The sequence below is a fragment of the Pseudochaenichthys georgianus genome, chromosome 10 (assembly GCF_902827115.2).
Source record: "Pseudochaenichthys georgianus chromosome 10, fPseGeo1.2, whole genome shotgun sequence".
In the NCBI taxonomy this organism is placed as follows: Eukaryota; Metazoa; Chordata; class Actinopteri; order Perciformes; family Channichthyidae; genus Pseudochaenichthys; species Pseudochaenichthys georgianus.
The window spans coordinates 43,926,614-43,943,209 of NC_047512.1; positions in this window are offsets into that span (position 1 = coordinate 43,926,614).

Sequence of the window (16,596 nt, forward strand, 5' to 3'; positions counted from 1 at the left end):
ACATAATACTACTACTGCATATTCATATGGATTAAAGCACAATTCTTAAAAGTCATTATTTTAAGAAACTTAGACATTATTTTGAGGAAATGCGTCAAGATAAATTAAAGTTTTTTTTTTTTTTTTTAATTGGAAAGCTAAGTCTTCAGCTTGTATAAATGGTGACTTTAGTTAGATCCATGTTGACGGCTTACTAGTGGAATAAATAAATACTTGTGTGCAATATGTAAATAGGAGAAATGTATTACTAATGAGACTTGGAAAAACGTTTTAATTTTGTATTTTAATATCATGTGCATTGCCCCTATGTGGGACGAATAAAAAAGGTATCATGATTTAGATTTTGGCAGGATCAATTAGAGAATAGAAGATGCACAGGCTGCAGTGGAGACGCTGCGCACAGCTGATCGACAGCTGGGACACAAACCACCAAATACGAAAACATAATTAAGATCCAGTCGTCATGACTCCACTCCGGAGGTATTCCCCGTTCACTTCTTACAGTTTCTCATCAGGGGGGGGTCTCCTGTCCCCGGTACAAACACACTGCCTGAGGAAGGTTAGGCTATGTGTATTGTTTTTGTCATGAACCTTTTTCGAGCCACTTATTTATTTATGTTGGTGACGATCCGACCTCCGTGCTGCTACTCTGGTTCAAACTGCATCCACCAAACAATATGATTTATCTCCACCTCCCCAAAATAACCAGAATCTGACACGGTGTGAGACGTCTTTTTTAGCTGTTCTGTCGTCATTTCCTGCGATCTTCTTCATAAAGTCAGTCAGTCAGAATGAATGAATGAATGGGCGTTTCTTTGACTGTTTATAGGCAAATATGGGCGTTACGTGAAGCCCGCAAAAGCTGCACCGCATTTCGAGTCGATTGTGATTTATAAACGGAAACCAGCGTAGGAAGTGCCGTACGCAATTTCCTCGACGGTGCGCAATGTTTGGTGAATCGGAAAATGTCGGAACATTTCTGTACCTATTTTTTGGATTTTTACTACGTAAGCAACCTTCTCACGTGAATCCTACGCACGGCGTTATACATGAGGCCCCTGGGGAGGAGGAGATGGAAAGCGCATCTGAAGGAGAAGGAGGATGGAATGAAGTAAGAAAGAAGATGGACATGTCAAGTCACAGTCTCAGTGAATCTGATTCGCAGAATGAAATGAAGAGTAAAGCAAAGGATTGAGAATGAAGAGTGGAAAGTGATTGTGGAGTTTGGTGAGCAATCCGCAGCTGAGCTACATCCAGTGGCCCTGACTCAAGCGATTCACAAAGAAATTGGATGGATAAAGAAAGCAAGATTTCTGAGCAAAGGACGGATGTTGGTAGAAATGATAAATGCAAAAAACAGCAGGAAAAGTTACTGAAAATGAAGACCTTGAATGAAGTTCGAATTAAATGCCATGTTCCCGGAGCAAATGGGAAAAGACTTGAGTTATCAGTGGAGCTCCCGTAGAAATCAGCATGGAAGAACTCAAGAAAGAAATGAAAGGGGGAAAGTGTCCGTAGTTAAGCGTCTCCCTGCTACATCAGGGTAAGCTAGTGGACAGTTTGTCTGTTCCTCTTCAGTTTGAAGAAACAATTCAGCAGAAGATAATGATCGGTTGCATGATCTTTCCAGTCAGAGAATTCATCCCCAAACCTCTGCGCTGTAGGTTTGGGCATGTGGCAGACAAGTGCAAAGCAGCTAAGCCCAGGTGTCCAACATGTGCGGGCGAACATGAATATGGTAGTTGTGCTGCAGGTGCTAAGGTGACATGTTGTAACTGTGGTGGGGAACGTAGTGCTGCGTGTCAGGGCTGCGAAGTGCAGACAAAGGCCAAGGAGGTGCAGAGATACAAAGTCTCATAGGCTGAAGCAACAGAAAAGGTTTCACTAAACATAGCCAGGAAATCAAGTAGCAGCAAGTATTTTCTCTTCAAAAGATTTCCCCAAACTCCCACAGGCAAAGGAAAGCTCCACAAAGTGTTCACATCGGTGTGTGATAGGAGAGGATGCATTGATTGTAGTAGGATCTACACCAGTGTGTGCACTTCAGGTAGAGGTCGGAGAAATACCAATTTATTTGAGGAGAAAACAGTTTATTGTTAATTACTGGGCAAATCTTCAGGGCCATGAAGATACTCACCCTACGAAACAAACTGTAAGGGTTGGGAAGGTAACAACATTAAAAAAGAAGGTTTTTGTGTTTGGGAAATATGTAAGGAATTCAAAGGTAAAGAATGGAATATTAGTCCGACGGTGTTGTATCAGCTGTTCCACCATGGTTGCTACCTCATCCTTATGGAAACGGTTACATTCAATGAAAAACAAAATCAATGTGCAGCTTTACGTGAACACTGTTCTCCATGAACAACACGGGCCCTTTGTACACATATTTACTGATGGATCCAAAAGTCCAGAAAATGGTCTCACTAGTTGTGCATGTCGTGTTCCTGAATTAAAGGTCAAAGTGGGAAAGCGAGCGAGGGATCACATGGCAGTGTACACAGTAGAGATGATCATTTTTCACACCTGGTTGCAACAGCTACATTTCTAAACAGTCCCCAACCCGACACACACCACAGACACACTCACACATTACCCAACACATCCTGACCAGACCGACCTCCCCGCACACCCCAACCTCACTTTCCACAGTCCTCAACCTGTCCACACTGTTTACTGTTTCCTTTCAGTGTGCACTCTCAGGACGGAGAAAAGGGGCTTTACTCCATGTACTTCCTGGTTCCCAAGAAGACAGGAGAATTCAGACCCATTCTGGATCGTCGCAGCCTGAATCAGCACATTGCCTGCAAAAAGTTCCATATGTAACCAATTACTGGAACTAGGGCAGCCGGGCGATTGGTTCACAACCATCGACCTGAAGGACGCTTACTTTCATGTCGAAAATTGCTCCAAAGCACAGAAAGTATTTGCGTTTCGCCTTCCAGGGGGGTAGCCTACGAGTACAACAGACTACCGTTCGGCTACTCCCTATCCCCACGCACGTTCAGCAAATGTGTGGCCACCGCGCTTCAGCTGCTCCGCGACCACGGCATGAGGGTTTTATAATACGACCTCATAGTCATGGCCAGGTCCAGGGAAGAGGCAAACACAGCCCAATTGATCCAAGTGGATTGCGGTCAATTGGAAGAAGAGCAGTCCCATAGCTCACCAGCAGGTGCGGTATCTGGGGGTTTTGCTCGATGCAGGCAGACTACGTGCCACATAGTAGGCATCCCTGCTTCAGGCAGTTTGCAGACTGCGACAGGGGGCAAAGGTGACAGCTTTGACCATCATGCAGACTCTGGAGCCTCATCCCAATACCCCTCCTCGACTCCTCTCTTCCCCTCCTCCGGGACTTGACCCGGAAATCAATCAAGACACGCCATTTTGAATAACGTCCCAATAGCTGACATGCACACGGAGTCGAGGAGGGGTGAGGGAGGAGGGGTGCGGGAGGAGACGAAAGTATGAGGGGCCGTACATGCCGTAATTCATACTGGTCCTCTCACGCACATACATTCTCCTTTTACATACATATATTTTATAATATGCATGTCTGAAGAGAATATATGTATGCAAGAGAAGAATGTATGTATGTCTGAAGAGAATATATGTATGCAAGAGAAGAATGTATGTATGTATGCAAGAGAAGAATGTATGTATGTGAGAGAGAAAGTATAGTGGAAACGGAAGGAGTATGGTTGAAACGGAAGGCAGGTCATTCTTGCGCTGTGATTGGCTCAGAAGGTCGAGCGGGGCGGGCTCATGTTCAGAACTTCTGATTCAAATCAACATAACATGATGGAGGGAGATGAATCGCGTAGATTGCAGCAAGCATTAGGGGTTTTAAGGAACATTTTGTCAACCCCTGAAACTGTCACATCCCTGTCATCGTCCCTTGAGCGGCAGAGGACAGGCTCACAGGAGCAGCACGTTTCTCACAGCGTGGTGGAGAGTGAGCTGAGAGAACGTTTCAGACCTGCCAAGTCGCTTCGGCAGGCCAAGCAGATGAAGGAGGACACACTGGAGGAGCTTCGAGATACCAAACTCAGCTCCACTTTGGGAAGTGGAACTCGCGACCAAGGAAAAGGTGAGAACAACGTACATTGTAACTTAAATGGAAGTTGTCAATCTACTCGAAATGTATGTTTAATCATTTAACGCCTGGTAAACGTGATGCGCGTCGTTCGGGCGCGTCGGCAGGTGCCAAAGTTCAAGGCCGCTGAGGCAGGTTTTTTTAGGTGTTTATAAAAATATTGTCCGTGGAACAGCAGTGTTTTCCCTTGAAATCGACGTGTCTGTCTCTGCGCCAGGGGCGGTTCTAGGGGGGCCAGTGCCCCCCTAACACTGGCCTCTGACCCCCCTGTGGCCCCCCTAAAAATGAAAAGTGAAAAAAATGAAAAACCGATGATTTATTACCAGTGTTGGGAAAGTTACTTTTAAAAAGTAACTAGTTATAGTTACTGCTCTCAAAAAAGTAACAAGTTACTTTATTAGTTACTAAATTATAAAAGTAACTAGTAACAAGTTACTTTACTTTAAAAATAATAACAATACAAATACAAGTGTTTGTGTTGTTCTGTGGCACAGTAAGAGAAAAGACAACCCCCCATCATTGTAGCATAATGGAAACATTAACATTATGGATAGATTACCGGCCCTCAAGCGAGTACTGCAAGACATAGCCCAAGAACGCAAGGTGAGAGATCTATTGAGGCACGTGGTCTGCTGGCACAGTTGGATCTAGAATTCATTGTGCATCTTGTAACACTCCGTAAAGTGTTACAGTCTTCATCCCTTGACCTTTCAAAGGCTGTGGATTTAGTTGGATCTTTAGTTCAGACATTGAATGACTTCAGGCAGGAGTAATTTTTTGATAACTTGTGGGATGAAGTGTTGAACATTTCTGAGCAATGTGATACTGCAATACAGCCAGCAGCAAAACGACTGAGCTCTAAACCTGCTGAAAGCTTCGTACTGACTACTGTTGGACAGAGAGAGACAGAACAAGATCAACACGGGCTTCGTACAGCCTTTTTCTACCCTGTCATTGATCAGATGCTCAATGAGCTCAAACTGTGACATGATGAATAGCATCCAAGCTCTTAACCCCAAAAGTGATGCATTTCTGAAGGAGACGACTCTGTTTTCATTTGCTCAGTAGTATGATGCAAATATTGAGGACTTGGGGCATGAGCTACATCAGTTCAGCAGAATTTTAGATAGGAAAATAAAGACTGGGACGCAGAGACCTGATAGTACAGTGGAGCTTGTTCAGTTCATTGAACCTTATAAAGAAGTGTTTTTTGAGCTCTTCAGACTCTGCAAAATAGCAGTCGCAATCCCAGTCAGTTCTGCTTCCTGTGAGCGTAGTTTTTCTACATTGAAGCTGGTCAACACTTTTCTCAGATCCACCATAACTGATGAGAGACTGAACAATCTGGGTCTGCTTAGTATTGAGTCAAGGAGGTCAAAGGCTTTGAATCTTGACTTATTTGTTGATCGGTTTGCCAAAAATCACAAAGACCGCAGGATTTTGTTGCTGTAATGTGAGATTTTGGGAAGGAAACTACAGCCTGGGATGCAGACACCCTTATGTAAAGTAGAGATGTAACTGTTCATTGCCTTTATTTGTATATGTAAATCTGCGTGTTTTCCAGATATCACGTTTATTAGAAATGTGACGTAATAGACGAAACTGATTAGTGCGCGTGCAGAACAGGTGTGCATTCTGTATTCAGTCTTCATGTTTGATAAATAGCCTACATGTCTGTGCTTATGGGAAATAATACATCTGAAATATATGTTTTCTATCTATATCCATTAGGGGTGTAACGGTTCACAGAAGTCACGGTTCGGTTCGTACCTCGGTTTGGGGGTCACGGTTCGGTACAACAAGAAAAAGTTAAAAAAAATCCCAAATGCGTAATTCCAGGTTTGTTGTTATTTACTTTTGAACAGTAGTGCAATTTTCAGTTTAAAAATAAGGAACTCTGACATTTTGAATAATTAACTGCATTAAACAGTTAAAAACAAACCACAAACAGTACCACACACACTCAGATGGCCATATTATCTATAATGGCTGATGTCAAACTAAAAGGTTTCATCAAGCATGGAGTAATGCCGGCCTCATTATTTAATTTGTGCACCAGCTGGTGTGCCTGGCATCTTTAAAGTAATTGGATAATGCAGATATTGTAAAAGGTATGTTTAATGATCTTGAACGTCACTAAAACATAGCTATTAAGAAAGCTATTTCATAAATGGCTAGATCTTGATAAATAACAATTATTTGTTTTGTGTTAAGATATTCAGTAGTTCAATTATTTAAAATGCACAGTCCTGAATGTGGGGATCTACAGGACACACATGTTCAGAGTAAAGGCTTTCACATTACTATAATTGTATTGAAATCTAGGCTACATTTTACACCACAACGTAACACAAAAGCAGGACCAACCATCATACATTGAATTCCTTCAGTGAATTCAGTTAACCTGATGAGAGGGGATACAGCTGTGCACATGTCATCATTAACAGACGTCGTTTAAAAGTGACGTTTGAGCGAACGAGGACATCCCAATTAATACCTGAGGACTCCTCTGTCCTCGCGTCTCCTCCTCGTGTCGCTCGCATCTTACGGTACGTCCACACAGCAGCTTCAGAAGAATCTTCCAACGCTTCTCTGCCCATTGACTTTGAATGGGGATGACGTCACTTTGCCTCGCTTTTCGCCGAACTGCATTGTGGGGGAGCGGAGCGAAGATTTCCAGGATTCAAAAGTTGAGCAATGTTCAACTTTTAAAGCTGAGCTGGAAGCGCCAGCCAATCAAACACGTTTATGCAAATCTGACAGTAGAAGCGCTAGCCAATCAAACCGCGTGTAAGCAGGGAGAACCAGACCGCAGTTCATTTCCTCATATTCCAAACGAGAAGTTACGGTAGCAAATCACCCGGTTCTTTACGACCAGAACTATTAACGGGATACAAACCGGAGGAACCAGGCATGGAGGGAGGTGGCAGAGACAGTGGGGGAAACTGGTAGGTTTTCGCCTGTTTGGGGAGTTTGTATATATATTGCTCGCATAAAATCCCCCTGGATTTTTGCTTTGTATGTCGGGGGCGGGAGATTCCTCGCATTCCTCGCAAAAAATCTCCTGTGTGGACGTACCGTTACGGAGGCGGTTAAATACGGTTAGTTAGACCCGAGTCTTCCTGACAGTTCATATTGTGCCGCTGCCCGGTGTAATTCAAATCTACCGCCACAGACACACAGCTGCTGCCCAGCCGCAGCACCGGAAATGGAACTGCTGGGAGAAAAACCTACTATCAGCGATGTAACGTTATCTTTGATAATATTTCGTCTCCTCATTTTTCGTCAACAAAAGTAAAGAGCGATTTTGGCATAGTTTTGTAGACTACATTTTCATCAACGATATTGCATGTTGATTTCGTTACAGTTATTGTTTACTGCCGTCGGTGCCGTCTCGTCACCGTCTCTTTTTAGTCATAGAAAAAAAGGTCGTTGACGAACATATTTCGTCATAGTTTTAGTCAACGAAAAACACTCTAAATAACTTTAAAATTATATTAAAACTATTTATTTTGCGTAAAGCTGTTTTCTTGCTCTAATATTTCGTTGTTGACTAGTGAAGGAATAGAGTATACACATATTTAAAAAACACGAGTCAACAGCGGTTGAGGAACGTGACTGAACTGTGAGCTGAGTTATGAGACAGGGAATTGAATAAAATAAGTAAAAGCCGCATGTTGACACTAATACATGCAGACAAACCAATGACTAAAACATCATGAGGCTGTGCTTTCTAAAATCTGTCCGGGCTCCCTCTCATCACCACTGCATGACTCCAATGCAACAGAGAGCCCGCGTTACCAGGCTGAGGCATAATCAATAGGACAAGCACTCTCCAAATAGGGTTGTAACTTTTATTGAGCTCGCTAAAGAATGTGGCCCCGCTCTGCGTTCAGGCGCTGCTCGGCTCTCTCAGACCTAACTGCATTTTGTCTCAGTTCCAGGAAGCTTTGAGCGCTGACCTCCGCACGCCATGATGACACGGTCGGTACGAGAGTGTAGCGGAGCCCGATCGATACATGACAGAATAAAAAGGACACTTATTACAATTAACTGTGAAAAATGTCTTCCTTTCATTTAATAAAAGGCTGATTGCTAATCTTCTGCATTGCAGCTCCATATTTCTCAATTGTGACAGAGGCTAGGGAGTTGGATGAGAAGATCTAGACCACTCTGTACAATGGAGATCTCGCTGAAATTAGCTGAGCGAACACACACTGCAAAATACAGAGGAAACTTCCTGGAGTTGCTGTTCGCAAACCAAACATGGTATATTGTGTCTAACTAATGTTCCTCCTGTACAAAAATGGTCGAACACAAAGATAAAAATGCATACATTCATATATACTGAAGACTTCAAAACTATGAAAGAACACATATGGAGTCATCTAACTAACAAAAAAGTGTATAAGAAATCCAGAATATGATTTTTTTTTTCGTAGCCCCCTTTTGCCTTGATGACAGCTTTGCACACTCTTGGCTTCTCTCAGTCAGCTTCATGAGGTCGTCACCTGGAATGGTTTTCAATTAAGAAAGTCTCTTTGCTTCCATATCCATGAGTCATTTCCTTAAAAACCATTGAGTCTGCAAACACAAATGTGTTTAGACAACCAAATCGGATCCGACCACATGATGTTTGTTTCCTGAAACATCACATTTGAAAAGCAAATGGGATTGGCCTGCTGTCTGTCGCTTTATCTTTTTCCTCTCCTCTGTCTTTCTGTCTCCTCTCCAGCTGAGCAGCCAGCTGGCTTGAATACGACATCTTGGCTTCAGCTGTTGGGTCTTAGATTATTAAAGAGAATTTATGGCCCGGATCTGTCCATCTGGCTCATTTGAAATATTTGATTACTGGGCATTGTTCCTCTGCCGGGCTGACACCTCCGCTTGCTCCTAACAGAACCTCTTTACTAAAGAAATAAGTCCTGTCCGTTAATGGAGCCGGGAGTTCAAGCGCATTAATGAAAAGGGCAGGTTTGTTCTTACTGGACCAAAACCTTTTAAATCAAGTAGCGACGAGCAACAAAGGATGCTTCCGAGGTTTAAATAGACCTTAATTTGCTGAGTCCTAATCACCTTAATAAGGTCACTTGTAGAGCCAAATGGGTAGAATGGAGCCAGCTCTAGAGCCATCATTGTTGTAGTCCACAGGGAACCCGAAATGTTCCCACACACTGATTTAAAAGAAGCAGGTGGGTCTTCTAGCTCCCGTGTGTTGTGTGAACTCGCCGTAGCTACTAACTGTTCTTCATGTATTGTGTTCGTTTTGTTGTGTTCTTGTTCTTCATTTGTTATTCACGGGCGGCTGGCTTTTAGGCGCAATACCGCCCCCTGGATTATATATAGTGTAATACTGCCCTGAGTGACAGACTTTTTTCCCACTCGTAAAAAAAGGCGTATTCGCCGTGTGACTGCATGTGCTGAACCGTGACGTCCGAACCGTGACGGACGAATACGGATACCGTTACACCCCTAATGGCAGTCCATCAAAACGTTGCCAAGGTATTTTGGTTTGGACCAATTGTTGGACATTGACCTGCTTTTTATTACATTTTAGCACAAAACAGTGAATGAATGAAATCACGAAGCACCAAAACCTGTCAATGTTCTTTAATGTTCAGGTTTGAGGATGCCCTACGTTACGGTATTTTAGGTTCCAGTTGTAAAAGGCTTAGCTCTATAACAGCTTCACTTATACGCCAATCTAAGTCAGTCTCTCATAGGGTCAACCACTTCGGTCCATACTGTATTATCAAACGCTATGGTATGTATAGCCATGTTTTTTACTTTTTCACAAGCGTTTATGGTGCCAAGTGTTAGAACGGGGTACAACAATACTGGACTCAAATGCGACGACTCATATTTTAATGAGAAAAAATAAAACAAAGTTTTAACAAAAAATCACTCTTGCGAGGACAAAACAAAACTTCTTGATTTCAAACAAACAAAACTCTCCTCTCTGGTTAAACGCTGGGTCTGTGGACATAGAAGCACACTGAAACAAGACGAACTGGCACAAGACAAAGGGAGACGAGGACTATTTAAACATGAGGGACTTGGGAACAGGTAGAAACAATCAGGGGCGGGGCAGACGCTGACGATGGCGGAAAAACACCCAAAGTGAGGAAGTAACAGGACCTGAAGAGAAAGACAAGAGGTAAGTACAAAATAAAACAGGAAATGGGAAAACGAGACATGACATGAAACATGGGGACTTGACTAGAGATACATAAAATAGACAGACAAGACGTGAAGTAACAAGAAAACCTGACTCTACATAGAAACCTGACAAGACATAAAACTAACACAATTGACGAGACACCACACCAAGAGGATGAATCCTAATGACTTTGGTCTTTCTTCTAGATTCCTTATGTTTCTAATTTGAATCCTTTCTAAATAATTGCAAAGATAATTCACATTAGCCTCTGGTGTGCTCTGTATTTAGTGCGAACAAGCGAATATGTTAGCATGCTTACATTTGAACCTCCTTATGTGAACAGGGTCAACAACAGTGCATGCCTATACATATCCTCCACACATTTCTGAGAAGTGCTGAAAGTCTTCAAAGGACATTTGAACTATTATCCCATGTAACCTTAGCAACGACTTTGCATATTTGACATCGTATTATTCAGTAAAAGCCTGTATTTAGGCACGTCTGCGACATTTATTTTTTTTAAATTCCAAGTGTTCCCCTTATCCTAGTACAGCTTTCAGAGCCAAAAGCATGTAGCAGCAAGGATTCGAACATGAGCTAATCCCCACTACAAGATATGCAGTAATAATAGGCTGCAGGAGCTACTAAGAAAGCCCTTAGGGTCGACTTTTCAAACACTATTATAAAAATCCCATGCCTAACCCAGATACCCTTTGATTACTAAAAAAACTAAAAAAAAAACTTCCTCCATGTCTATACCATTTGGAAAAGTAATGAGCTCGTATGATATGAAGGTCTGACTCCTCCATGCAGCCCAGGATTGATTCTTATCAAGAGCTTCACCGTCTGTTTCCTTCTAGCTGTCAATCATCCTCACTCTTACACACATACTTATAAACAGTAGCTAGATATCACTCACAAAGCCCATAAATACATGTGTGTATGCACTGAACACTGCTGTTGTGTGTGAGCATAAATGTGTACATTGAACCAATTCCTGATGGCTATCAGGGCTCGACAGTAACGGTTGCCATAGGCAACCATTCAGAAAAGATGCCAACCGCTTCTTGGCCTTTGGTTGCCATCCAGTTTTTAACATAAAGAAATAAGGACAGCAAACAGCTAAATGTGCACCCCAAAAGAGATACATGTTAATTATCTGTTAGTCAGAACCTGATACTTAAGTTGCACGTGCATTGGTGTGATTACGGAGCCAGAGAGCGATGCACGTTTACGCGCCGTGTGTTTGTTTTACAACAAATCGAAGCAAATTAAGTTGTTTGACTGTGGGGTAAAAAGTTCGGCCAACCCGTCAACATCTCAAACGAATGATCGAAGTGATTCAACTGATAAAGCGCGAGGTGAACCCGAACGAAAAGCAAAGAGGAAATGTGTAAAGTCTTGGGAGGCGAAATATATATGTACGTTGTCCATTCACTTCCGGTAAAAGTTCCTTCAAAATAAGAGTCCCGATCTTATTATTACCAAAATAAAAGTGCAAAACGAAACTTTACCATAGGAATATATTGGCATAAAAATATAATCACTTCTATAAAAAGGTAACACATTTTAAATATAGTTAGACATATAAGGTAATTTACAGCATTAATAATTAATATCTAATTCTTAACTGTGAATGGTTTTCATTTATTTAACATTAGACATTTATTAATCTGGCCAATCCAAGACTTCAGTGCTGAAGGGCCAGTGGATCTATGGTGGGGGTCAGCACAAAGGTCAAGGAAACCCACATTTGAAAGGGAGACAACGGATGACCAAGAAACTAGTGATCTGTGAAGAACATGACAACAGCTGCACTACTGTTGTTTAGTATGCCAGCAATTGAGGGTGGACAAGTTTCCTACCACTTAAGTTTCAAATAATTGTGTTAATTACTTATTGTAAAGCATTTGAACTTTCTTTTGTGTCACATGTTCATTATTAAGTTGATGTATAACTGTATAGTATCTTAATCATTTAAAATATAAGGTGACTAAAAATGGCAACCGTATTTTCAGTTTTGGCAACCAAAAGCTGATGCCTTGTTGCCAGGCAACCACTTTGAAAAGTTAGCGTTGAGCCCTGGCTATCTACCAGTGCCAATCTTCTGTATAGCAGCACATGAATGAACAGAAATATATTACTGATAGAAAGTGAGTAGATACCACATATTGCCCTGCAAAGGAAATGGATTCCCCACAAGTCCACTGACCTGTAGGTGCCCTCAACAAATATGAAAGGCTCAAATATGGATCACTTCATTGCAGTCTCTGTAATAATAAAGTAGAACCCATGGCTGATAGGAATTCGAAAGGAATGATGAAGAAGGATATTACTCTGCTGGAGAAACACATATTGGTAGCCATGATTGAAGTTGACATGCCATGAAAAGGACCGTTTGCGGCCGATGGAGTTCACATATCTGCCCCCCCACTAGGTTTCCTGATAGGAACTGTAGCCATTCCTCCTGATCCAAGCTCCATTTGATACATTTAAATTAATAAAACAATTTGATGGTGATTGGCGGAGTAACCAGTCAATAGCTCACACAGGGATTTTGCCAGAAATGAGTCCTAAGACAAGAAAAAGACCTTTTACTACTTCTGGTTGATCGAATCGAAGTCAATTATATTTTAACGTGTTTGTGTTAAAATAAGGTCGGTGGTTATCACAAGCAGAAATGTTCACATTTTGTTCGACAACATAACACATTTCAGTGAATGTCCAAACTATGTTTCAAAGATTCTGGCTAACAAGTGACTTGAAAACGACTAAACGTCATCACGGCTAATATTAGCTGCCTTTAGCTTAGCGGGGATGATCCATGACGTAGTTTGTTTATAACGTTAGCTTTTTACTTCTGCCGATAGCATGTACCCTTCAGAAATCACAAAGTTGTTAATATATGGAGATTATCCTGCTGAACGAAACGTGTTATAAAGTGTGTGTCAACAACCAAGCCTATTTTCCCCAATATACTGAAATAATCCCATTGCGTTCTGTCGTCTTTTTAACCACATGTATTACTATGTAATGTTATATTGAATATGCCCATCTGTTTAATATGGGGATCCAGTTTGCCTTGTAATGCTTTCAGCATGTTTTTAGAGCATACAGCACCTTTGGGTTATTCAGGAGAACATTGTAGAGAATAGTTATCTTTGTTGTGGTTTGTTTCAAGAGCAAATGTCTGTTTATTGTATTGAATAAACAGACATTTCTTATAAAGCAATCATATCAGTCCACTCCTTTGTTGATAAGATGATCAAAAACACGTAAATATCCCTTTAGAATAGATAAATACGTGAACATAATTTGCCATTAATCGCGATTATATATTTTAATCGATTGACAGCCATAGCAAAAGCAGAAGCTAATATCTAAGTCAAGACAGTATTATTTTACAGTATGTTTATAGAAAAGCAAAGAATGTACATTCAGCATTAACATTAATACAGAACTGACTATTTTGTTCTTTAGAAATAAGCAGTAGAGCAGAGTTGAGCTGTTCTACTGGATGTAGTGTTTTATTATTCAATGAATGGAACACTTAGTTGTATACACTGCTAAATCTCTGTAGATCTATGGTAAAAGCTTCACTGACATAGACAACTACATTGCTAGAGTGTAAGCTGAAGCCATTAGTGCTTGCAGCCTCAGTGATTAACAACCAGGTCAATCTTCCCCCGCCAGCTCAGCTTCAGACCGCATCAAACTGAGGTTTCTCTTAAACTTTAATGACTATAAACATTAATCCATTCAAACGACAACTGAACCGTGTGATGAGAAGAAAACAAACCTATATAGCGCAGCAGATCTTCTGCTATCCTCAGTCCAACATCTCTTCTAATTTGAGATTTTAGTAATAATAAGTCCTCCATTTGAATTATTCCCACAGCAGCAGCCAGGGTAGAAATCCCTTCAACACTAATAAGAGACAGTGATGAGTAAGTAGTATTTTAAATTACCCTAAATGACCTGTTTCTACGTTCTCTTCCCGGGGCCTCATTTATAAACGGTGCGTACGCTCAGAAGATGGCGTACCCCAGTTTCTAAGCAATCTTTGCGATTTATAAAAAGCAAAGTCGACGGGAAAATGTGCGGCCCTCCACGCACACTCTGACCCATCCGTACGCGGTGCGCACAAAAACGGGAGAGACGAGAAACTGCGACACCGTTGGCAGAAAGAAGAATGGAGAGAAATATGTGGAAATAATATCATTAACATGTTACCTCTCATTTATCATATATCAATTCATTTTCACAAATTGTGCACAGCTGATCGACAGCTGGAACACAAACCACCAAATACAAAAATAAAATTCAGATCCAGTCGTCGGATTCCCCGATCACTTCTTACAGTCTCTCATCAGGGGGGGGGGGTCTCCTGTCCCCGGTGCAAACACACTGCCTGAGGAAGGCTATGTGTACTGTTTTTGTCATGAACCTTTTTCGGGCCATTTATTTATTTTGGTGACGATCCGACCTCCATGCTGCTACTCTGGTTCAAACTGCATCCACCAAACAATATGATTTATCGCCACCTCCCCAAAATAACCAGAATCTGACACGGTGTGAGACGTCTTTTTTAGCTGTTCAGTCGAATGCAGTCAGTCAAAATGAATATTAATACGGGCCGTTTCTTTGACTATATATAGGCGAATATGGGCGTTATGTGAAGCCCGCAAAACCTGCGCCGCATTTCGAGTTGATTGTGATTTATAAAGGGAAACCAGCGTAGGACGCGCGTGCGCAGTGTTTTATAAATTGGAATATTTGTGGGCGTATTTATTTGCTTTGTCCGTAAGCCACCTTTACTTACTATTTACTTCTCGAGATGTGGGCTGTGACTCACTGGTATTATTATTATTATTATCCCCTATTATACTGTTTTCATCAATATATCACAGGTCTCAGATATATCCAGAGCCTGTCTCTGATTGGCTGAAACACCAAACAGATTACCCATAATCCCCTCTGTTTCAGCCCTGTTTCCAAAGAGCTGATTCTCTGTCTGTTACTACCTCTGAGAGACATTTGGTTACAAATAACTCAATGGAGCTCTAGGAGAAGATTCAGGTGATCGGGGGGGGGTTCCTTGTTTGCTGATTGGCTAACGGTTACACAAGACAACACATCGTTATGACATCATAAAGTGGCCAAAATCTGATCAGCTCATTTTCAGACAGGTTTTTATAGAAATGGATCAAAAAGAGAGAGAATCTTTGTTCCTGAAACTTTCAGAGTCTCTTTCCACAGAGGGGATACATGTTGATGTAGAAGAGACATGGAGAAGAGGGGACACATGTTGATGTAGAAGAGACATGAAGAAGAGGGAACACATGTTGATGTAGAAGAGACATGGAGAAGAGGGGACACATGGTGATGTTGAAGAGACATGGAGAAGAGGGGACACATGTTGATGTAGAAGACACATGAAGAAGAGGGGACACATGTTGATGTAGAAGAGACATGAAGAAGAGGGGACACATGTTGATGTAGAAGAGACATGAAGAAGAGGGGACACATGTTGATGTAGAAGAGACATGGAGAAGAGGGGACACATGTTGATGTAGAAGAGACATGAAGAAGAGGGGACACATGTTGATGTAGGAGAGACATGAAGAAGAGGGGACACATGTTGATGTAGAAGAGACATGAAGAAGAGGGGACACATGTTGATGTAGAAGAGACATGAAGAAGAGGGGACACATGTTGATGTAGAAGAGACATGAAGAAGAGGGGACACATGTTGATGTAGAAGAGACATGGAGAAGAGGGGACACATGTTGATGTAGAAAAGAGATTAAAAAGATTTTTGCATAATAGGTGTCCTTTAAAGAGCATACATATGTCAACATTGTTTCAGACAGACGTAAGGGAGGACTTTTTGTGAGTTTCTTTGCTTGGATTTCATAAAATATATAAAAGACTATGTTGACTGTGATATAAGAAGTAACTTGTCAGTCACAAGCCAAAAAGCATATTTCCTTCAGTCTATATATTAATCTAAATGGGACCATATATACAATATGAATATCAGGGAAGACTTCAAAAGTACCGTTTACTCCAGTTTGTAGGTAATAAATCAAGAGGGAAGCAGGGTAATCTTTCTCATTGATGTCAATACAATCTTAATGTGAGATTGTCATCCATGTTTTGAAGACAGATATACAGTACGAGTCAACAATGTGGATACCTTCTCATTTGAAGGATTTTATTTATTTGAATTATTCTCTACATTGTAGATTAATACTGAAGACACAACAAACTATAAAAGAACACATGGAATTATCTAGTACAAATCCAGAATATGATTTATATTTTATATTCTTCAAAGTTG